Raw genomic sequence first — 23,872 nt, 5'->3', positions numbered from 1 at the left:
ATTTACCTCAAAATAGTCCTCCTGTCCTTTGGAAACCATCCGGAACATCCGAGGCACCAGCTCCTCCACCTCCAGCCCCAGATCCTGGGCAATGCGGCCCACAAAGGTGCCATGCTGGGATTCCTCCGGCACAGAATAATGGAGCTGGCCGCTCCCCATCATCCAGGCTGCGTGAAGCACCATCAGCTGCAGCAGCTGCCTTCTCTCCGTCTCCATTGAGCTGTGGTTTCTTAGAATGATGGCCAGAATGGTTTCCTGATGCTATGAATTCATCCTTTGGTTAATGGAAATTGCTCTTGAAATGGTGGAATCTGCTTTGTTCTGTTATATTTTGATGGTATCTGGGGTTTTCCTCCGGATTCTTGCATCAAATGATTTGCTTTCCATCTGAGGGCAGGGCAGCAAATCTCCTTAGGTTTCCTGAAGAGATTTTGTAGGCAAGAGTGACACCATGTGTCTGAATTCACAAGCACAGTGGTTTAGCAGGGCTTCCAAAATTGTTTTTCCTGGTTCACAGATTCTTCTGATAGTTTAATTTTAAAATAATTTTTAATCAACCTCATTAGTTTGTTAATAGTTTACACAGTGTTTATCTTCCCAGATTATTCACCTGGGCGTCTAAATATATAACACCAATTCCAGCATGACTGTACCCACTACTAATTAGTTTCCAGGCTCAATTCAAAATGCTGGTTTTGATCTATAAAATCTTAGGTGGCTCAGCACCCCAATATCTCAAGGACCATCCATCTCCACATGAACTGATCCAAACCCTGTGATCATCCTCTGAGTCCCTTCTTCATGTGCCCCCTTCACAGGAGGTCTGAAGTGTAGCAACACAAGAACAGGCCTTTTCTGTGGTGGCTCCCCATTTATGAAATGTTCTCCCTAGGGAGACTTGCCTGGTGCTCTCTTTATTTTTAGGTGCCAGGCAAAAACTTTCCTTTTTATCTGGACTTTGGGCCCTTAATTTGTAGGGTTTCCAGTGCATGGGTTTCCCCTCTTAGTGTAAGACCTGTTTTTTATTGGTATAGATGTGTTGGTTGGGGTTTTTTTATTGGCTGTGTTTGTTGTAATCGGTATTCATGTTTATATTTGTTTTTGCTTATAGTCACTTTTGTGAGGAAAGTGACTAATGATTATGATGATGGCATAAAGCCAGTGTGGTGCAGTGGTTAGAGTGTCAGACAAGAACCTGGGAGACCCAGGTTCAAATCCCCAGTCAGCCATAATCCTGGTCTTGGACCAGTCGCCAACTTTCAGCTCAACCAACTTCACAGGGTTGTTGTGAGGATAATATGGAAAGGGGCAGAACAAGGTGTGCCACCTTGAACTCCTTGGTGAGATATTTTAAAAGGTAATAAACAAATGACAATATTGGCAATTTGATTTGCAATTGCTTGCAATTCACATTTTTCACAGCAGCTGTGCACCGGACTGGCACCTTCATCACACTGTCCGCTATCATCCCAAGGTCTCGTTCTTAGTCTGTAACTGCCAGGTTAGATCCCATGAGCATAAGCGCGGAGAAGGGGTTGCCTCAATGTGCATTGATTTCCACTTGCTTACACTGAACTGCATTTGGCGCTTTACTCTCATTCACCCAGTTAGAAGAAATACTTTCAGAGAAAAGTGAAATCCCTCCTTGTTTTAACCCTCTGATGAACAATTTGGTATTATTAGCAAACTGACGACCTCACTGTTCACACCTAATTCTAGATATCTTATGAACAAATTAAAAGCTCAGGTCCTGATTCCAGTCTATGGTATTGTCCTGGACCAGCTCCATGAATTGGATACTGGGGACAGAGAGTCATGGTGGTTCCTGACCTACCTATAGGGCTTAGTGCAGTAGAAAATGTTAAATATTACACACATTACAACACACATATTACACCTGTGCTGTCCGTAACTGCAGATAATCTTGATAAAGGCAGTCTGTTCATCTGGTCCCCCCAACCAGGGTTGGGTAGGTTTCATTAATGGGTGTAGTAGTTATGTCTCTGGTCAGATGGAATACACACCATGCCTTTAAAGCTACAAGTCCCAGCACCCTTAACAAACTACAGTTTCCAGGATGCTTTGAGGCTTTGAATATAAAGCTATGGTATGTACACAGACAGAATCTCAGATCTATAGTTGGGCTCGTCCACACTAGAGCATAATTTGGATTTGAAGCTGCTTGTGTTCTCATTAATTCAACTCCATCCGCATGTTGTCCAAGCAGAGAACTGTGATCTCACACATTTTACCTTCTAAATTTAGATTTCCCCAATCCAGAGATAATTGAGTAAGTTCCCCCAAACCACTGCACTTTGGGCAACGGATGCTTTGCATCAGGGGTCTTCCTGTGAGTGGATCAATCCTTCACTTTAATTCTTCCCCTTCCCCTGTGTCCAATTTTCATTTCTTTTCTGGCAGCACTTGTGCTTACCTCCAGCAGCCGCCCTCCAGCAGCAAGCACTGCCTTGACTTGTTTATTTATTTTTCATCACCCCAAATAATAGACGGGGGGGAAGCATTAAAAATAAAAATTGTCCTTCCAGTTATGGGGTGCAGGAAAAAGAATGAGAAAAGAAGTGCAACCTTACCTGACTTGGAGCAACACTTTTTTTTAACTACTCTTTTATGCAAATCTTTTTACAACATTGTATTTCACAATTTTAAAAAAAATTAAAAGTTACTATTCACAGGAAAACAATACATGCCCAGAAATTACCTCACATTTTCTGGCTTGGAGGGACACACACAAATATTCATTAAAATTCTTTTGACTGGAAATCTGGAATATTTGAAAACTTGAATTTCTAAAAATAAAGAAGTTCCCTAAAAACTAAACAAATGGTGCACATGCCAACACTCAACTCCATGTATCCAGAACTTAGCAAGGGTGGGGAAGTACTAGCAGCATCCTCCCCACAACTACAAATGAAAAATAAAATAAAGATCAGAAACCCACAACAGGTATTCAGAAGCCTCAGACACTGGAGGCACAGGATAGACATCATGACTAGCAATTATCAACAGCCCTCTCTTCCTTGAATTTGCCCTGTCTTCTTTTAAAGCCACCTAGGTTGATGGTCATCCCTGCCTCCTGGCGGAGTGGATTCCCCAGCTTGACTATGTGCTGTGTGAAAAAGTGCTTTCTGTTATCTCTCCTAAATCTTCCAACCTCCACCAGTTCCAGTGCTATGAGAGGGAGAAAAACTTTTGAAGGAATGACCGCCGGGTGTGGAGCACACTTCCACCCACAGACAGGCCTCAGCTGTCTGACCGTGTGACTTTTGGGTGTGGCGCACACTTCCATCTGCAGACAAAGCCACAGCTGTCTGAACATCATGCCCTCTGTCTAACCTTTGCTCTCTTAGTGGTCTGCCGTGCCCTGTCTGTGACCTTTATCTTCTTCATCATACATTGTTCAAGGGGAAAATGACGCGGTGGAAACAGGTGCCAAAATAACTTTGTACCACCCCTCAATCTCGGGATTGGAAGATGTGTAAAAGTCACAGTCCAAAATGTATCTGACTGGTTTTGCATATTGTGCTAATAAAAGGAGCCTCTACAGAGCTAGCCAGCAGCTTGTCTTGGAGCATGATTGCCAGTGTGCTTCTGCACAGCTCACCTGCATCCAACCTCCGGTCGTCCTCCGTTCTTCCTATAACTTTTATCTCTCCACTTTCTCCATGCCATGCATATGTTATACACTATTTTATATTCTATCATATCTCCTCTTACTCACCTTTACTCTGAACTAAAAAGTTCCAAATGCTGCAACATTTCCTTATAAGGGAGTTGCTCCGTCCCCTTGATCATTTTGGTTGCAATTTTCCTAACTTTCCCCAACTCTGCAATATTCTTTTTAGATTAAGGAACTAAGAAAATAATTCTCATGTTACCTTCTGAGTCAAATGCAGAGAAAGGAACAGATCTCTTTGTCTTGCTCCTGACAGAGGATATTCATCAAAAAAAACAAGCAACTGAAAAGGTCAAGATTACAGCTGAGGCTCCAATACTTTGGCCACCTCATGAGAAGAGAAGACTCCCTGGAAAAGACCCTGGTGTTGGGAAAGATTGAGGGCACAAGGAGAAGGGGATGACAGAGGACAAGATGGTTGGACAGTGTCCTCAAAGCTACTAACATGAGTTTGACCAAATTGTGGGAGGCAGGGGAAGACAGAAGTGCCTGGTGTGTTCTGGTCCATGGGGTCACAAAGAGTCGGACATGACTAAACAACTGAACAACAACAACAACAACAATCATCCAAATAACCAGGTACAAATCAAGGATAATTTGAAAGGTTTGCTTTCTGAACAAATACAAATACAAAATCCTTAACCAATATTTGGAATATCAGTGGCATACTTCTTAATGGGGTTCATATGGACCTTGGAAACATTAAAATGTGATTATAATGTATTCCTGTTATTGCACAAATGTTCTGAACAAACTATATGGAAAAAAGAGGGGTTACTAACCGTTGCACAGAGCAGATCCTGCGGTTTTCCATTTTCTGCATAAGCAGGTATGTTGGGGCTGAAAACCATGAGGTCGCTTTTGGCATTGGAGTCTCCTGTCACGCCCAAGATGTGACTGTGGCGATTTGAATAGGACCAGCTGCCCACCTCACTGGCACACACCAGCGTGGCCGTTCCAGGACCATACACCATGGCCTCCTTAGGCTGGCAATGGCACCGCAGGGCCATATACGCAATGATGGCCAGCAGGAACAAGCTGGACACTGCACAGATGGCTATGATGAGGTAGATGTTCATGTTATCCGCCAGGGGATTGGGGCTCCCTCCCCTTCTGGGAAGGCGGGCATCAGCTGGGAGGGCTTGGGCACTGGCCACCAACGAAATACTCAGCGTGGCGGTGGCTGACAAAACGGGCTTCCCATGGTCCTTCACCACAACCAGCAAACTATGACTGCTGCTGCCCTCTGCCTCCTCCAGGGCACGTGTTGTACTGATCTCACCACTGTACAGTCCCACCCGCCAAAGCCTACTGGACCCCTCATGCATCTCATAGCGTAACCATGCGTTGTAGCCGGAGTCAGCATCCAGGGCACGAATCTTGCCCACCACATGCCCAGCTGTCAGGGGGACCACCAGCAGCGTGGGAGCCTCCTCTACTGGTACAGTCACAGCTGGCACATTGTCGTTCTCATCCACCACGAAGACTTGCACCGTCACATTGCCACACAGGGAGGGCAGCCCAGCATCCTTGGCCCTCACTTGGAACTCCAGCAGCTTCACCTCCTCATAATCCAAGGGCTGAAGAGCATAGAGCTTCCCACTCTCTGAGTGCACCGAGATGTAGCTCGACAGGGGCCAGAGCTTCTCGTCCAACCAGTAGCTGATCAGGCTGTTCTCAGCCACATCTGGGTCCGAGGCAGACACCGTGAAGATGTGAGCACCTGGTGGGTTGTTCTCCTTCACAAAGACCGTGTAGGAAGACTGAGGAAAAGCAGGAGCGTTGTCGTTCACGTCGCCAATGGGTACCACCAGGGTGCTGCTGGTTGATAGTGATGGAGTCCCTTGATCCTGGGCGGTCACTACCAGCTTGTATTCTGCTTCCTGCTCCCGGTCCAGGGGCTCAGCCACCACCAGAGAGTAATAATTCTTGAAAGTGGACAATAGCTTGAAGGGTAGGTGGGAGGGAGTCACAGAGCAGCTCACTTGCCCGTTAGCCCCAGAATCCCTGTCTGAGATGCTGATCAGAGCCACCACTGTCCCTGGTGGGGAGTCCTCTGCAACTGGCACAGATAGTGATTTCAGTGACATCTCAGGGCTATTGTCATTCACATCCAAAACCTTAATGAGAACTTTGCAATGTCCAGGCACAGGGTAAGCACCTCTATCTGTTGCTTCAATTTGAATATCATATGCTGTACTCTCTTCAAAATCCACCATTCCTTTCACTCTAAGTTCTCCATTGTTTGGATCTATGCTAAACATTTCCTTTATACTTGGAGCAACAAGGTTGCTAAATGAATAGGAAATCTCTTTATTAATTCCCTCATCCAAATCGCTTGCCTCCAGTTTAATAACTAATGTTCCTATTGCAGAGTTTTCCAATAATTCAGTTTTGTAAACTGATTGGTTAAAGGCAGGTGCATTGTCATTGACATCGACCACAGTGATGATCAGCAGGATTGTGCCAGTAAGTGCTGGCTGCCCACTATCTGATGCTGAAAGGAGCAGGTGATGCTCTGCAGATACTTCACGATCCAGTGGTCTTTTTAATGTCAGAACCAAAGACTTGCTGTGCTCATAATTCTTTATCTCTTCCACAGAAAAATATTCATTGGGGCTGAGCTTGTAGTTTACCTGGCCATTGCTACCAATGTCTGCATCAGAAGCTTCTTCTATTGGGAAATGGGAACCTTGCACTCTCGATTCTAAGACAGCTAAATTCTGCTCTCTGACTGAGAAAACAGGGGCATTGTCATTTATGTCTGCAATCTCCACTTCCACATGGAAGACAGTCAGGGGTTTATCCACAATCACCTCCAGGTGAATACTGCATATTGGGCTTTTACCACACAGCTCCTCCCTGTCTATCCGAGAATTAACAAACAAAATCCCATTCTGCTCATTTACCTTGAAATAGTCCCCATCTCCTTGGGACTCCATCCGGAACATCCTAGGCATGAGCTCTTCCACCTCCAGCCCCAGATCCTGGGCGATGCGGCCCACAAAGGTGCCATGCTGGGATTCCTCAGGCACGGAATAATGGAGCTGGCCGCTCCCCATCATCCAGGCTGTGTGAAGCAAAATCAGCTGCAGCAGCTGCCTTCTCCCCACTGAAGAACAGTCTCCCCATGGAGCAACCATCTCAGAAATATTTCATATATTTTATATATTACTTCATGTCACAGCTTTATAAAATAGTTTTTTAAAAAAAAATTAATCCAGCTCCATAGTATCCATTTTGCTCATCCATCCATTTGCAAGCACGGAAAGATATCTGATGACAAAGAAGGGGAAGAGCCTTGTGTACACCCTTTATTCTTAGCAAGATATTTAAGCAGAGAGCGACATCGTGCGACTAAATGGGGAAGTACAGTTGCCTTATATGAGAAGGCCTTCTTGGAGTCTTGTTTCATGCCATCACTTTTCAGTCAATGAAAATAAAGTAATATGAATAATAAAGCATAAAATTTTACTTGAAAGATGTGTTTATTATATTCTGCATGTATCTTTTCATTTGCTGGTAATTGTTGTCATTTCAGTTCTATGATTTTGATAGTCTCCAACTTTTAAAATCATAGTTACAAACAAGATTCATTTATTATGTGGTTTACAACTTTATTTTGAAATCTTGAAATTAGTTTTGGTTTCAGCATTTTAAAGCAAGGAAAAGTGTTGATGGGAATATGATACTGTATACTGGGATTTAAAGATAAAGGGCTTTCCCTCCAGGGGTTGCTTTTCCACTTTAGTTAGTGAAAATCTCAGCTGAACTGTTGATAAATCAACTGCAAATAAGAAACTAGGAACAAAAGTATACACTAATGACCACAAAAAGTGAGAGGAAAGATGGGCAATTTGAGACAGAAGATTGAAGGAGGCTGCAGCTTATTTCTCCCCACCTCATTATTGCTATTTCTATACATGCCCATATGTTTCTGAGCATGAGTTGTCTCACCATTCAAGTAAACTGTGCCCTACTTGAATGTGGGTAGTGTTCAGACATGAATGGCTCAGACAGGTAGGTCCCTAAAGACCAAGGATACCTTCCCTTTTCAGAATTTTGTATGGCTTTCATCTTATAATTTCAATTTCATTGCCTCAGGTGGGTTTGAGGATTCTTAGAACCATCTGCTTTACAGAAATCATATACTGTATTTTGCCAAGTTAAAAAAAAGCTATCTTTCTATGTAACTGTGATTATCCAAAAGTGAGGGGATTTTTTTTAAGACTTTCACAAAATACGGAATTGTTAGCATACACATGTGTGCATTCATCTATGTTTTGGGGGATACTATAGACATGTGAACACTGCCAATCCCAAATAAATTTCATTAGTGCACATATATAAACCCACTATAACACTACAAGGGGAAGAATTTGGATGGATTTTCTAATGAATATATAAAATCCAGCCTCCTCCCCCCGTTAGTGTGTGTTGCCCCCTTTAAGTTGCCATGTCCCAATGCTGCAGTCAAAATAAACTCTAGAACTAGCAGGATCCCCCTGTCAGTGTATAATTCTGTTTCATAATATAGGTGCAGGGGTATACCTAGGGGTTGGCCAGGTTGGGCTCCCTGCACACATCCAGGGGGACCCTCTGGCTTGGAGTGGCCAGGAGGGAAAACAGTGAGGAGGTAGGCAGACAGATAGACCCGAGGAGGAGGAGGAGGAAGGCAGACCCAACCCCAATGGCCATGGAGGAAGTCACTGGCAGAGCATGAAAGGTGACAGGAAGCAAACTTTTTGAGTTTCTGGTCTATAGTCTTTTCTGGCTTTGGAGGTGCCAAGACATCTTGCCATGGGCACAAGGGACAGTGGTGTGTGTGTGTGTGTGTGTGTGTGTGTGTGTGCCATACAGCTCCTTGCTAATGGCGCAAGGGAGCCTAGGTACATCTCTGTATAGGTGAAACAAAACAAACAAAAATTATGGGCTAACTAAAAAAAATTAAGAAACATTTTTAAAGCAAAATGTTTTTTTGGGGAAATAAAATGTCATCTTCCCATGCACTCTAAGTTAACAACATTCAGGAGTCATCGAGAGGAATGCCTTACAGAACAAGGCAAACCACATTTATTCTTTCTAAACCTAGGAGGCTCCACAATTCAGAAGGAAGTATGCCGCAGGCAATCCAGCTTGGTTATCTCTTTCAAATCAGGAGAGTACATACTGTGCGATGCAATGAATACTCCTATTGTTCACTGGGGCTTACTCCAAAGTAAGTGTGCATAAGATTGCAGCCTAAATCTCATTAAGTATTACCGACATCTCACTCACCCCACCCATTTGTTTGAAAGCATGTCACTTTGATACCAGATGAAGTTACAAACACACTTTGAATGAGATCGCTTGACTAACATCCTCCAACAATAGAGTTTCTTAACTCAAATCATCCTTCACATACATACAACCAAATATGGAGGAAGCATCCATAAATGGAGAGGTGCTGTATTACCACAGCTACATAGGAAAATACAGCGTCCTTTATTTCAAGTTGAACTCTTTTATTCAAAGGAAGTTGTCTTACAATGACTTAGAAAAGCAGCTGAATCTGTTCATCTTCTTGTTGCTGATAGGGGTGGGAGTAGGAAACAGGCTGTCTCTTAAAGCTGTGAGGGACCTTTGAGTTCAGTCCTGAATGGGAGCAGGACATGATGGAGTCAATATGTAAAAACCTGCCACATTTTGAGGGTGGAGCCTGGAAAGAGCTATGTAAACCCAGCTCCCACCATCCCACATATCTGTGTCCATCCATCCATGTTGGGAATAGCTGGTCATACAAGGATTAAGTAGGAATTCTTATGGTTTGGGCCTATCAACCAAATAAATGAAGAGAGGAGTTTGGTGGGTTTTCTGCTTGTGATTTGCAAAGACTGGCAATTAATGCTGCTTGGAACAATGCCTTCATGCTGTTTCTGAACCTTGTCTGTCTTGCCTTTGAGTTCCTTGCTATTCCTCTGCTGGACCCCTTAGTAAAGAGGTAAAGGTACCCCTGCACGTACGGGCCAGTTGTGTCCGACTCTAGGGTTGTGCGCCCATCTCACTTAAGAGGCCGGGGGGCCAGCGCTGTCCGGAGACACTTCCGGGTCACCTGGCCAGCGTGACGAAGCTGCTCTGGCGAGCCAGCACCAGCGCAGCACACGGAAACGCCGTTTACCTTCCCGCTATAAAGCGGTACCTATTTATCTACTTGCACTTAGGGGTGCTTTCGAACTGCTAGGTGGGCTGGACCCCTTAGCAGATGGTAAATCTCACAACCTAAGCAGAAGGGCAGTCCTTATATGTCCACTCATTCTAACAGGAGGTCGGCAGAGAGGGAAGTTCTTAATGTTTGATGTTTTATTATGTCTCTATATTGGTTGGAAGCTACCCAGAGTGGATGGGACAACCCAGTCAGATGGACTGGGTATTATTATTATTATTATTATTATTATTATTATTATTATTATTATTATTAACAAAGCCAACAAGCAATTTTGTATGAGTTGGGACGCTGCTCTAGAACCAATGTCTCTTCAGTTCTCTTCAGTTTCTCTCAAAGATGAAAAACTTCATGTCCAATAATAGTGACTCAAAGAGATTTTGCAGAGGTTAAGGTAGACAGAAAAAAGTGAGCAGAAGGATAATCACCCATCTGGGCCACTGCTTGAAGAAGTCTGTATCATTGCTATTTTTTAAATGAACATTTTTTACTATTATGTATGTAAACCACTTAAGATTTTCTATATATATAAAACTGTATAGAAATCTTGCTTTTAGAATAAGAAAAAAAGGATGACTTTATAATAGAAGGAATCTGTTCACAATAGGCAGGTCTATGCAGGAAAATAACCTGGTGGAGGCACTGAAAAGTTGAACTTTTCGCACAACGTTTCTTTTGAAACTAATTTTGTTTGAGTATCATAGAATGATAGAGTAAGAAAGTTCATTGGCGATTATCTAGTTTACCCTCCTGCTAATGCAGGAGCCTGCCACTACAGTACCCCGATAGGTGGCTATTTAGCTTCTATTTAAAATCCTCTAATGAATGAAAGCCTAACACCTATTGAGGCAGTGTGCTCCATTGTTAAACAGCTCATGCAATCAGGAAGTTCTTCCTAACTTTTGGTCTAAACATTTTTTCTTGCTACATAGGCTCTTTCATTCATAGCCTACCTTCTAGAACAAAAAAACACACACATTTACTCCATATTCTAAAAGTATCAGCCCTTCAAATATTTCAGAATGACTATCATAAATCTTCTTTTCTCCAGGCTAAACACACCCAACTCCTTTCCTCATAGGACTTAGTCTCCAAATCTTTGTCACCTTCCCATGAACACATTCTAGTCAGTCAATATCCTTCTTGAATTACAATGCCCAGAACTGGACACAGAACTCTAGATGAAATCTGACTAAAGCAGAATAGAGTGTCAATACATCTTGTGATCTGGACAGTATACTTTGGTGCATCAGTCTTCTTAACTACATTATGACTTATGCCTAGCTTGTGGTCCTTTCACATGTATGGCTTACATATCAAACAGCACCCATTCTATATTATTCCTACCTAAATGCAGAACTTTACAGTTATTTCTCTTGAAACTCATTTTGTTTGCTTTGGCCCAATTCTCCACCCTATCAAGATCATCTCTGATCCAGTCTCTCTCTTCTAAAGTACTAACTACTCCACCCAGTTTGGTATCACCTTGATTCCCTTGACTTCTTTGTCCAAGACATTTATAAATATATTTAGCGACACTGGGCCTAAGATGTCCCTGTGACACCCAACTTGTCTCCAGGTTAGCAAGGAGTCATTGATGAGCACTCTTGGGATACAGTTTTTCAACCAGCTACAAACTCACCCAGTAACATCATCAAACCACATTTACCAGTTTCCTAAGAAGAATATCATGGGGAACTTTGTTAAATAATTTCCATGGGCAGTTCCTGGAATCAATTCCACAGCTCCAAAAGACACAAGGCTTCTTGATTATCTTGATCCTGTGTGACATTCTTCCATGTGCCCACCTCCTGCATCTGGTTTTCTTCATCTTCCTTAAAAATTGATCCCTCCTTTTGTCCTTTTGAAAGTATTTCCTTTGTTCCTGCTAGAAATTATTCATTTTCCATGATGAGCCAAAGAATGGGTGGGCATGTCTCAAGCTCTTGCACTTTCTCTTCCAGCAGCAATGCCAGCTTGCACTTGCTGCAAGTTTTATACATCCTCAGACAGGAAAACAAAGCACAGCCATGGCATGTCAGCACAGCACCCTGCTCACTGGCCATGTTCTGTGGCTCTCTGTGGTATTGTGGTCTTCCTGGATTCCCTTTCAAACTTTTCCTTTAAACTCTCAATTAAAATTCTTCACTTGCTGATCCTGTTTGCTTTCTCTACATCATGATTAGTTCAGAGACTCCAAATGTGTCAGGAATGAATGGGTCACATTCAATGCTAGTCCTACTCCAAGTAGACCTATTAAATTATTAAGACATGACTAACTTAGGTTCATTAATTTCAATGGGTCTATACAGAGTAGGGCTTAGTTGAATTCAACCTACTGCCTCTTCCTTTTGAACTGATCCCCCTGTGCTAGTTGGAATAACCTGTTTCAGTGCTCATTGGTGCAGTGAGGAAGTGTTATCTCTTTCCAAACTCTCTATCTTTTTCAGCCTCTTAAACTGTCGACCTTTTATGCAGCCCATTTACAGGTTTTGATGATTAAAAGGCATATAAATTCTGTTAAATAAAATAAAATAAAAGATGCACCAAATCAAGCTTATTGGTTTTTTTGTTTGGGTGATAAGCAATTAATGATGGGTGTCAAGTTCTCTATAGTTGTACCTGATTTCATCATAAATGGCTGGAACTACAGGCCACAGAAGGCCAATTACTGCAGGGAAAGAGTATGACACTTTGCTATTCAGAACACCTTTGCACACCACTCTTTGTATGGGGAAGAGGCAGCATCATGCTGAATGTTTTTGTTAAATACAAAGCCAAGTTGCTTTTTCTTTTCCTTGTATTTTAGTGTTATAAGATGGATGCATGCCATTTTTCAGTCCCTTCCAACCCTGTAGTTTCACCACTGTAAGATAGGATTCTGTTTGGAACAGAGGTCAAACCAGTCTCTTTGTTAAGTTAATGACTCTAGCCAAGTCTGTTTTGTATCTCTTTACATGAGATACAAGCATTCGGTTGCCACAGAAACAGCTAGCTAGAGGTGCTTCCAGAAGTGGGCTAAAGTGAGGCAGGCTTCCCCCCTCCTTCCCTGGCTGGAGCTGATGTCTTCTATGAGTGTAAAAAAACAATATGCCTTGGTCAGTATCATCTGCAGGGAAGACGCAAAGTCCTGACTGTGCTCAATCCAAAACTATGACGGGGTGGGAGGGACCTAAGGGATGAGCAGGATCTGTTGCAGTGTTAATGCTGTGAGGTCTTCCATGTTACGCTCAGCCCACATATAGGCGGAAACCAGGCATGTTTAAAGTCCGTTTTGGGGGCCTAATCTGGCCCGCTGGTTGGTTTAATCCGGCCCCTGTGGCAGCTTATTTCATGGGGTAAAATAATCCTTTAAAAAACCTCAGCAACGTCAACCCTAAAAAAAGGTCAACAAGTTCAATCCTTTAAAAAGGTCAACAACAAATCTGGCCCTCTTTGAAAAAAATTTGGACACCACCGTACAGAACATTATATCACACAGATGCCACCATCTCCACTTACCTTCATTCTGAGGAAACCAAGTACAAGGTATGTGCTGGCACCCCTGAAATTTCTTGCCGCTCAAACAGTGGGTATAACAATATTTTTTTCTAAAGATCTTTGTTTTTTCGATGTAATCATTTATTAATGTTGATATTTCTGCATAGATAATGTCCATTGCTGTAACCAATTTAGTTGATTTGGGTGTTCATGTGTCTTTCAGAAGCCTTGCATCACCTTTTCTTCCATACCATGGAAATTTCTATGTTCCCCTTCCAGTTAATTTTCACCCACACCCTTCAGCACAATTAGATCCAGTTGACCACTGTTAATTGTTTTGTTGTTAGGAAGAATTATTTTATGTGATCAAGTGCATTACCTTCACATATTTTAAAATCTTTATGCTTTAAAGGCATCAGATAATGGTACACGTCATAGAAAAGTATAATGGATAAAAACAATGTTTTAAAAATTTCCACAGGCTGATTTGATATTTACAATATATGCATATTGTGGACATATTAACAGAAAACCTGTCCTACCATAAAAGCAATTCTAATAACATCAGAGACTCACCTGTCCAGAAGAATCTGGAACCAGCTCCTTTGTATTCCCTACCTGTCCAGTCTCTGCAAAAACAGGTATGTTGGGGCTGAAAACCATGAGGTCGCTTTTGGCATTGGAGTCTCCTGTCACGCCCAAGATGTGACTGTGACGATTTGAATAGGACCAGCTGCCCACCTCACTGGCACACACCAGCGTGGCTGTTCCAGGACCATACACCATAGCCTCCTTAGGCTGGCAACGGCACCGCAGGGCCATATACGCAATGATGGCCAGCAGGAACAAGCTGGACACTGCACAGATGGCTATGATGAGGTAGATGTTCATGTTATCCGCCAGGGGATTGGGGCTCCCTCCCCTTCTGGGAAGGCGGGCATCAGCTGGGAGGGCTTGGACACTGGCCACCAACGAAATACTCAGCGTGGCGGTGGCTGACAAAGCGGGCTTCCCATGGTCCTTCACCACAACCAGCAAACTATGACTGCTGCTGCCCTCTGCCTCCTCCAGGGCACGTGTTGTACTGATCTCACCACTGTACAGTCCCACCCGCCAAAGCCTACTGGACCCCTCATGCATCTCATAGCGCAGCCATGCGTTGTATCCGGAGTCAGCATCCAGGGCACGGATCTTGCCCACCACATGCCCAGCTGTCAGGGGAACCACCAGCAGCGTGGGAGCCTCCTCTACTGGTACAGTCACAGCTGGCACATTGTCGTTCTCATCCACCACAAAGACTTGCACCGTCACATTGCCACACAGTGAGGGCAGCCCAGCATCCTTGGCCCTCACTTGGAACTCCAGCAGCTTCACCTCCTCATAGTCCAAGGGCTGAAGAGCATAGAGCTTCCCACTCTCTGAGTGCACAGAGATGTAGCTCGACAGGGGCCAGAGCTTCTCATCCAACCAGTAGCTGATCAGGCTGTTCTCAGCCACATCTGGGTCCGAGGCAGACACCGTGAAGATGTGAGCACCTGGTGGGTTGTTCTCCTTCACAAAGACTGTGTAGGAAGACTGAGGAAAAGCAGGAGCGTTGTCGTTCACATCACCAATGGGTACCACCAGGGTGCTGCTGGTTGATAGTGATGGAGTCCCTTGATCCTGGGCAGTCACTACCAGCTTGTATTCTGCTTTCCGCTCCCGGTCCAGGGGCTCAGCCACCACCAGAGAGTAATAATTCTTGAAAGTGGACAATAGCTTGAAGGGTAGGTGGGAGGGAGTCACAGAGCAGCTCACTTGCCCGTTAGCCCCAGAATCCCTGTCTGAGATGCTGATCAGAGCCACCACTGTCCCTGGTGGGGAGTCCTCTGCAACTGGCACAGATAGTGACTTCAGTGACATCTCAGGGCTATTGTCATTCACATCCAAAACTTCTATCAAAAGTTTACAGTTCCCTTCCATTGGTGCATGTCCCTTGTCAATGGCTTGTATTTGAATTTCATATAAATTCACTTCTTCAAAGTCTAATTTTCCTTTTAGCCTGATCTCCCCCGTATTCTCATCAATCTCAAACATTGTTTGAATAGTTGTGGGTAAAGATGTTTTAAAGCGATAAGCAAGCTCCTTGTTAATGCCCTCATCAAGATCTGTTGCTTGTAACTTTGCAACAAGAGTCCCAACAGCTGAACTTTCCAGTAAACTCACTTCATAAACTGACTGATTAAAGACAGGTCTGTTATCATTAACATCCAGCACAGTTATCACTAGCTGTATTGTTCCTGTGAGTTCTGGTTGACCCCCATCTGTTGCTGTAAGCAGTAAATGGTGCAGAGAGATGTCCTCTCTGTCCAAAGTCCTTTTTAAAACAAGCTCTGGTAGAGGGCTTTTAGCTTGCTTATCCTGAGTGTCCAGAGCAAAGTATTCATTTGAGCTGATCCTGTATGCAATAAGGGCATTTTTACCAATATCAGCATCTGATGCACTCTCTAGAGAAAAGCAAGAACCATATGTTGTTGATTCTGATATAAGGAGACTTAACTGATTAACAGAGAAAGTGGGGGCATTGTCATTTATATCTTTGATCTCCACCTCTACATGGAAGACCCTCAAAGGTTTGTCCACAATCACCTCCAGGTGAACAGCACACAAAGGGCTCTTGCCACACAGCTCTTCCCTGTCTATCCGGGAGTTAACAAACAAAATGCCATTCTGAACATTTACCTCAAAATAGTTCCTATGATCTGCAGACTCCATCCTGAACATCCGAGGCACCAGCTCATCCATCTCCAGTCCCAGATCCTGAGCAATACGGCCCACGAAGGTGCCATGCTGAGATTCCTCCGGCACAGAATAATGGAGCTGGCCGCTCCCCATTTCCCAGGCTGTGTGAAGAAGAACCAGCTGCAACAGCCTCAGCCTCACCAAGGAGCCTAGTTTCCAAACATCCATTTTTAAAAATGCATCCGGAGCACAGAGGAATACACACAGTCTTGTTTCTTCCAGGAGTACAAATAGATAGAAATTGATGTGTGTCTACCTTAAATGTTCATTTCTGTTCCCATGTTGAGCAGTCATGATGGTTCATTACTTGCTGCAGATCTCTGCACAAAGGAAGGAGGAGCTGACTTTTCCAGTCCTCTGACACTATTTTTTACCAAACAGCGACACCGTGTGATTGAACTTTTAAATACTTGAGAAGATTGTGTACTTGTCATCTGACCTTAGGCATTATGTTATAATGTGTGTTATAACTCTGATTTCACAGAACGCTTTCAATTAAGTAAATTTTACACTGCATTTTAACTTATTAGCCATCTAGCTTTCCTTTAAAAGAGTTGCTGGCCTTGGGTATTTTGATGCATGTTCAGTGATGGCATTAACATGTGTTGAACCCTGGGTAGTAGTAGTTTGCTCTGGCAGGATAGCTGTTTCAGAACTGCTTTGGTCCATTTTAGGGCATTAGTTTTATTTGCCCTAGATTGCGGAGATGGATATTCTGCAAACTGTCTGCAGTGTTCTGCTCTGCGTTACTTGGAGAGAGAAAATCTTGGGCTCATTCATACTTAGCACCAGAGGTGTGGGACCTGTTTCCATGAAGCATTTGTGTGCGAAGGAACCACATCATTGACCACACCAATTTCATTAAGCACACATTTCTAGAATAACATAATTGGAGGACAGCTCTTCCATTATTCACCCCGAATACCATTTGTCTCATTCAGCTAGGTTCTGTGATTAATAACTGCTTGGCTGGCTTGAGTCTGAGGGTTTATCCACTTTTCCTCTGCTCTTTCCAGGCACAGTCTGCACTTTACAGCTCTTTGCCTGAGTGTCCCCCACTTTTTTAACTTCAGAGCTTTCCCTGCGAAAACCCGCTCTTTAAAGCTCAATCACAGCAAATGGCAATCCACAGAAAACCTGAATTGACATTTCCTCCTACTGAGCGCTAAAGAGTGGGTTTTCATGAGGAAAGCTCCAGGGCAAAAACAAATGCTCGGACACAGAGTTTTTAAGCATGGACTTGTGCCTGGAAAGAGTGAAGAAAGGGTAAGTGTGGATAAGGCTTGAGTCCTTATCAACCAGTGGCTGACTTTTCTGATTTTCACACCAAGTTTGGGGAGCTGGGAAAACTGCCTGGAAGCAGCATATGTTATGTTGTGCCAAAACAGTTGCACAGAATAAAGGAAAATATATCATGGTGCTCCCACATTTCTCTCTGGGGATAATAATAATTAATAATAATAATAATAATAATAATAATAATAATAATAATAATAATAATAATAATAATTTATTATTTATACCCTGCCCATCTGGCTGGGCTTCCCCAGCCACCCTGGGCGGCTTCCAAAAGAATATTAAAATGCTGTGAGAGATTAAAATACTGTGAGAGAATATTAAAATACTGTGACTGAGAGATTTTCCCCTACATGACAATAACCGGAAACCTGAGACTTCAGCTTGAGTGCAGCTCCATCCAAAACAGGCTAAACAAATGCCCTCAATCAAATGTACTTCCATCTTGTCTAGATTAAGCCCACAACCCTCCCCCACCAGCCATTTGACAACCTTATATATGCCTTGGGAAAATATAGTATAATACCATCTACATAATCAGCATAGAGGCCACCTTAAAGAAAAGGCTACAAACAACATAGAATCCAACCCCCTTAGCATCCACCAGCTGCCTTTCTTCCAGATCAAGTTCTTATTCTTATTCTTTATTAAGGTAAGTCATGTTTGCTGTTGTGCAGTTTATTAAAATTACAAAAAAAATAAAAGCAACCCTTTGTGAAGGCAATCCCAGATCCTAGGAAACTTTCAAAAGAGAAGAGAAGGTCCCTATTTACACCATACAATATATTAGGTCAATATGAAGATATACCTACCTTGTAGATACTGAAATTACTTCAGGCACTTCTGCTTTTTCTGTTAGACGGTTATATAAGATACATTATTTATGCTCAATGAAGTCTATTGGAAGTTAATGCCAGTTTTTTTAGGTATGCAGTTCTTTACCATATACAAAGAGATTATTTGTATAGAATGGAGTAAGAGATATGTTAATTTTCCTTTCCAGCTTCTCAGTGTGCTCTCACTAAGTGAATCAGTAGTATGATGTGGTGGTCTGCATTGGTCTACCAAAAGGTCATAGGTGCATCTTTTATGCATCTCCAGAGATTGTTCATAGGTTTATAGTCTTGCATTGGCTACGCCTGTATTGCCACATTTTAAGCCCTATGGATTTGATTTTGCAGTGAATAACTGGCAAACAGCTTCTGCCCTGAGTTGAAATATTAGGAGATAAATTCAACAGAATAATTGAAAATTACAATAATACTTGCTGAAATGTGTACTGTGACATTCTACAAAATGAGAAGAGAAGAGAAGCATGCTTTTATCCTATTTCATTAAATCTTTTAGAATAGATTCTCAGTTTTGGTTAAGCTTCACTCCATTGTTTGTTTTAATCTATTTTGTAGCCAGACTTGGCTTCTTCCAATTCCATCTATGCTTTAAGAAAAATTAAGCAAAATTAGCCACAGTGTGTGTGAGCAGAAAGATTTTAATTCTGTCTGATGGCTCAGCCAAGAACTTTGATGGTTGTAGTACCCCTGTAGTACCCCTGTGCAGTGCCTCTTTGAATTGAAAGCTCTCTGAGAAATGACCATTGATGTTACTTGCACTATTGATCGCACTATACTGTGTGACAATGACTTTAAAATGACTGACTTCTATTCATTCTTAAGAGCAAGTGTTTTAGAATAGTTCAGTCCAGCTGATCAAAAGCTTTTTCAGTATCTAGAATCAAAGAAGTATTATACATTATATTTATATTGTAAATGTATAAAACCATCAGATCATTTTTGGCACATGCTTTATATTGTCAGTTAGTTCCTTACAAAAGGGAGACTAAAGGTAGTTTTGCCCTTTCCCTGTCTGCAGATTCTGCATCTAAATCATGTACTTCAAGTTACCTTCCTCCCTGTGAAACAAGGGTTCTTCTGGAGAAAGTAAAAATAAAAAGGATACCTTTGAGCACATGCAGAATACTCATCCCTCAATATGGAGTACACTAAAAGCATGATCAGCTGGACACAATACAGTGTGTGAAAGACAACCTTCCCAGACAGAGGATAAAGTATGGTATCCATCTCAGAGGAGGTAGTTATACTTCTCTCCCTCTAGGTTTGATATTATATTTGTGTTGCACAATTATTTCCATTTTTCATAACGTTGGAGTACACTATAATCAATTTACAAATAATACTCAGAAAGATGACACCTCTTCAATCTTAAGATGCAATTTCACAAGCCTTTTTCCAAAAACCTTTCCAAGGAGCTATCCTCAACATCAATTTTCAAGAGGATGACATGATTGCCTTATTCATGACATCAGGAGGTTTCCTTGTGTGTTTGGCAAGGGGGGAGAGGTTAAAACAAGAAGGGGAATTAAAACTCAATTCTCCCTCACTATTTTATTGGCCAGGTAGAAGGCTCATGCACTGAGAAAATATCAAAAGTCATTTTCACAATACAACAGGAAATGATTTTTTTCTTTCATTTTTGCTATTTTGTTAGGCCATGAAAAAGAGTCTGATACTGTCCCATCTGAAGGGGGCAAAAGATAAAAACCAGATTCATGAAAACCTCATAAAGGAAGTCTTATGCTATTTTAATACCTCTTATTATAGTGCATAAATGTTTGTATCATTGCTATTAGACCAAAAGAGAAGTCCAAAAGATATTATAAACCATTAAAATCCATTAAAATGTCTTGGGGGCAACTTGTAATTATTTATTTTAAAAATAAAACAGATGAAAATTATATACACAAATATTATAACACAAATATGCATAATAAAATAGTTCAGAAAGGGCACTAACCGTTGCACAGAGCAGATCCTGCTGCTTCCCATTTTCCACAATGGAAGGAATTCCAGGACTGAAAACCATCAGATCATTTTTGGCACCAGGCTCCCCACTCGCAGCTGCCAGGATGTGGCTGTGGCGATTTGAATATGACCAACTGCCCACCTCACTGGCACAAACCAGTGTGGCTGTGCCAGGGCCATACATCACGGGCTCCTTGGGTTGACACTGACATCGCAGAGCCATGTATACTAAAATCACAAGCAGGAACAAGCTGGATACTGAGCAGATAGCAACAATCAGGTAGATGTTGACATTGTCCACCAATGGCTTTGGACTCCCTCCCATTCTAGGAAGGTGAGCATCTCTATGGATTACCTGAGTGCTTGCCACAAATGACACACTCAATGTGGCTGTAGTGGACAGTGCTGGCTTGCCGTGATCCTTCACAAGCACTAGCACACTCTGGCTGCTGCTGCCCTCCATCTCATCCAGGGCACGTGTTGTACTAATCTCACCACTGTACAGCCCCACACGCCAGGGGCCTCTGGTTGCCTCATGCAGTTCATAGCGCAGCCATGCATTGTAGCCTGAGTCAGCATCCAGGGCATGGACCTTGCCCACCACATGTCCAGCCAAGACAGGGGCTACCAGCAGAGCAAGGGACACCTCTTCTGGCCTAGATACCGCAGGCACATTATCATTCTCATCCACCACAAAAACTTGTATTGTGACGTTGCCACATAAAGGGGGGAACCCAGCATCCTTGGCTCTCACCTGGAACTCCAGCAGCTTCACCTCCTCATAGTCCAAGGGCTGCAAAGCATAGACCTTTCCACTCTCCGAGTGCACTGAGATGTAGCTTGACAATGACCAAAGCTTCTCATCCAGCCAGTAGCTGACAAGGGCATTCTCACCTAAGTCTGGGTCTAAGGCCGACACTGTGAAGACGTGAGCACCAGGTGGATTATTCTCTTTCACAAAGACAGTGTAGGAAGGCTGAGGAAAAGCAGGTGCATTGTCATTCACATCACCAATGGGCACTACAAGGCTGCTGCTAGCTGACAGTGATGGAGTCCCTTGGTCTTGGGCTGTTACCCCCAGTCTGTATTCAGACACCTCTTCACGGTCCAGGGATTCAGCCAGCACCAGAGAGTAGTAATTCTTATAGGTAGATACCAGCTTGAAAGGAAGCACAGTGGGCCACAGAGAGCAGGTCACTTGTCCATTGACCCCAGAATCCCTGTCTGAGACACTGATTGAGGCTACGACTGTCCCCAGTGAAGAATCCTCTGGAACTGGTACCAACAGGAAAGTCACTGACACCTCTGGAATATTATCATTCACATCCAGAATTTCTATTAAAACCTTGCAGTGTCCAGACAAGGGGTAAGCACTTTTATCTGTTGCTTCTGCTCGAATTTCATATGAATTAGTGTCCTCATAATCCAATTCATTATTCAGTAAAATTTGTCCAGTATTTGGATCTATTCTAAACATGGTACTTGATTTAGGTAGGAGTACACTACGAATAGAGTATGTAATGTCTCTATTAATGCCATCATCCAAATCAGTGGCATTGAGCTTAACCACCGATGACCCAATGGAAGCATTTTCTAACATTTGTACCTTGTACACTGACTGGTTAAAGACAGGAGGGTTATCATTCACATCAAGCACTGTGATCACCAGCTGAACTGTTCCCGTTAGCGCAGGTTGGCCACCGTCCGTGGCTGTGAGCAGTAAGCGATGCACAGAAATATCTTCTCTGTCTAACGGCTTTGTTATTACAAAGCCTAAGGAATTATCCTCACTGCTCCTTCAGAAATCTAACATGAAATGTTCACTGGGGCTGAGGTGGTAAGTTAACTGTGCATTTGTACCAACATCTGCATCTAAAGCTCCCTCTAGAGGGAAAACGGATCCTGCAAGTCTTGATTCTAGAATAGACAGATTTTCCTCACTTGCTGAGAAAACAGGGGCATTGTCGTTTATGTCTGCAATCTCCACGTCCACATGGAAGATCCTCATGGGGTTATCCACAATCACCTCCAGGTGAATGGCACAAACAGGGTTCTTGCTACAAAGCTCCTCCCTGTCCATCCTAGAATTCACAAACAAGATTCCATTTTGCACATTTACCTCTAAATAATCCTTGTGCTCTTTGGAAACTATCCTGAACATTCGAGGCACCAGCTCACTCACCTCCAGCCCCAGATCCTGGGTGATGCGGCCCACAAAGGTGCCATGCTGGGATTCCTCCGGCACAGAATAATGGAGCTGGCCACTCCCCATCTCCCAGGCTGTGTGAAGAAGGACCAACTGCAGCAGCTGCTTCCTCACCGAGTAGTCTCTCCAAGGAACAACCATCTCAAATATCTTCCTTTGCATCCCCCTCCGTTATGTGCAATATTGGAGTGGGGGGTGGTTAATCCAGCTTGCTATTACCCTTTGTGCTCCTTCACTTTTGGTGCTGCCTATTTTCTGATGACAGCAAGGAGGAGGAGCTCTCCTATGAGTCTGCAAGAGGTATTTAACAGTAAAGAGTGACACCCTGTGAAGAGATTTAAAAATGCAATTCTTGCAATATTTGGTTGGGCTTTTTTGTTTTCTGGTGTTCTGTATTCTTCTAGTTTTCTTATGCTTCTTTAAATGTATGTGAAGATAGTCATATTTATCTTTGTAATCATTTGACATAAGAGTTATGTGTATGTGGATATATAATTACTCCTGTGTGGCAGCAGTTTTTTAAGATCACATTCCTGCCTTTGAGAGTTTCCACTCTTAAAAGTTTGTGTTGTACAAAGGTGAGTATGTTTTCATTCATATTAAAGAAAGATGATTCACTTTAATATTGGGGGAGAAAGTGGGGGTAGAGATGAATGAAAAATGGGAAATGTGAGAAAAAGAAGCACTATGGCCATGATAGATCAAGTGGAACATTGTTACATTCCAAAAAGATAATAGCATGAGAGCCAAAAATCACAGGTTCCCCAAACTACCAAAGAGGATACAGTGGGTGTACCTTTTCTTCACCATTCTTATTTACATACTTTTGCGCCATACTGCTTCTGAGCACAAATCTTTTCCTTTATTCTTCAGGTGGATACATTAACAGTATGGTAACACACTGTTGTTGTTTAGTCGTTTAATCGTGTCCGACTCTTTGTGACCCCATGGTCAGGCACTCCTGTCTTTCACTGCCTCCCGCAGTTTGGTCAAACTCATGTTTGTAGCTTCAAGAACACTGTCCAACCATCTCATCCTCTGTCGTCCCCTTCTCCTTGTGCCCTCCATCTTTCCCAACATCAGGGTCTTTTCCAGGGAGTCTTCTCTTCTCATGAGGTGGCCAAAGTATTGGAGCCTCAGCTTCAGGATCTGTCCTTCCAGTGAGCACTCAGGGCTGATTTCTTTCAGAATGGATAGGTTTGATCTTCTTGCAGTCCATAGGACTCTCAAGAGTCTTCTCCAGCACCATAATTCAAAAGCATCCATTCTTCAGCGATCAGCCTTCTTTATGGTCCAGCTCTCACTTCCATACATCACTACTGGGAAAGGCTAGTAATTTGAATTGCTAACTCTTGAATGGTGTGCTAATGAATTTGTTGCTGTTTTCATTCTGT

The 23,872-nt window shown here is 42.9% G+C and overlaps 3 pseudogenes across 3 annotated transcripts; all 3 read right to left on the bottom strand.

Annotated features, from left to right (window-relative positions):
- Positions 1-4,332: 4,332 nt before the first annotated feature.
- Positions 4,333-6,756, bottom strand: LOC309539774 (protocadherin alpha-5 pseudogene; annotated as a pseudogene). Its single transcript has 2 exons — positions 4,477-6,756; positions 4,333-4,386 (listed from the first exon to the last, which is right to left on the bottom strand). The product of its transcript is annotated as a protocadherin alpha-5 pseudogene (transcript).
- A 7,184-nt stretch (positions 6,757-13,940) lies between these two features.
- On the bottom strand, positions 13,941-16,250 carry LOC309539773 (protocadherin alpha-3 pseudogene; annotated as a pseudogene). The gene has a single exon. The product of its transcript is annotated as a protocadherin alpha-3 pseudogene (transcript).
- Positions 16,251-17,385: 1,135 nt separating this feature from the next.
- Positions 17,386-22,640, bottom strand: LOC309539772 (protocadherin alpha-8 pseudogene; annotated as a pseudogene). The gene is made up of 3 exons: positions 22,133-22,640; positions 20,265-21,982; positions 17,386-17,403 (listed from the first exon to the last, which is right to left on the bottom strand). The product of its transcript is annotated as a protocadherin alpha-8 pseudogene (transcript).
- Between the last annotated feature and the right edge of the window lie 1,232 nt (positions 22,641-23,872).

This window comes from Podarcis vaucheri, assembly GCF_965113315.1.
Source record: "Podarcis vaucheri genome assembly, chromosome: 8".
NCBI lineage: Eukaryota > Metazoa > Chordata > Lepidosauria > Squamata > Lacertidae > Podarcis > Podarcis vaucheri.
This window is presented reverse-complemented; position numbering and strand designations above follow the sequence as displayed.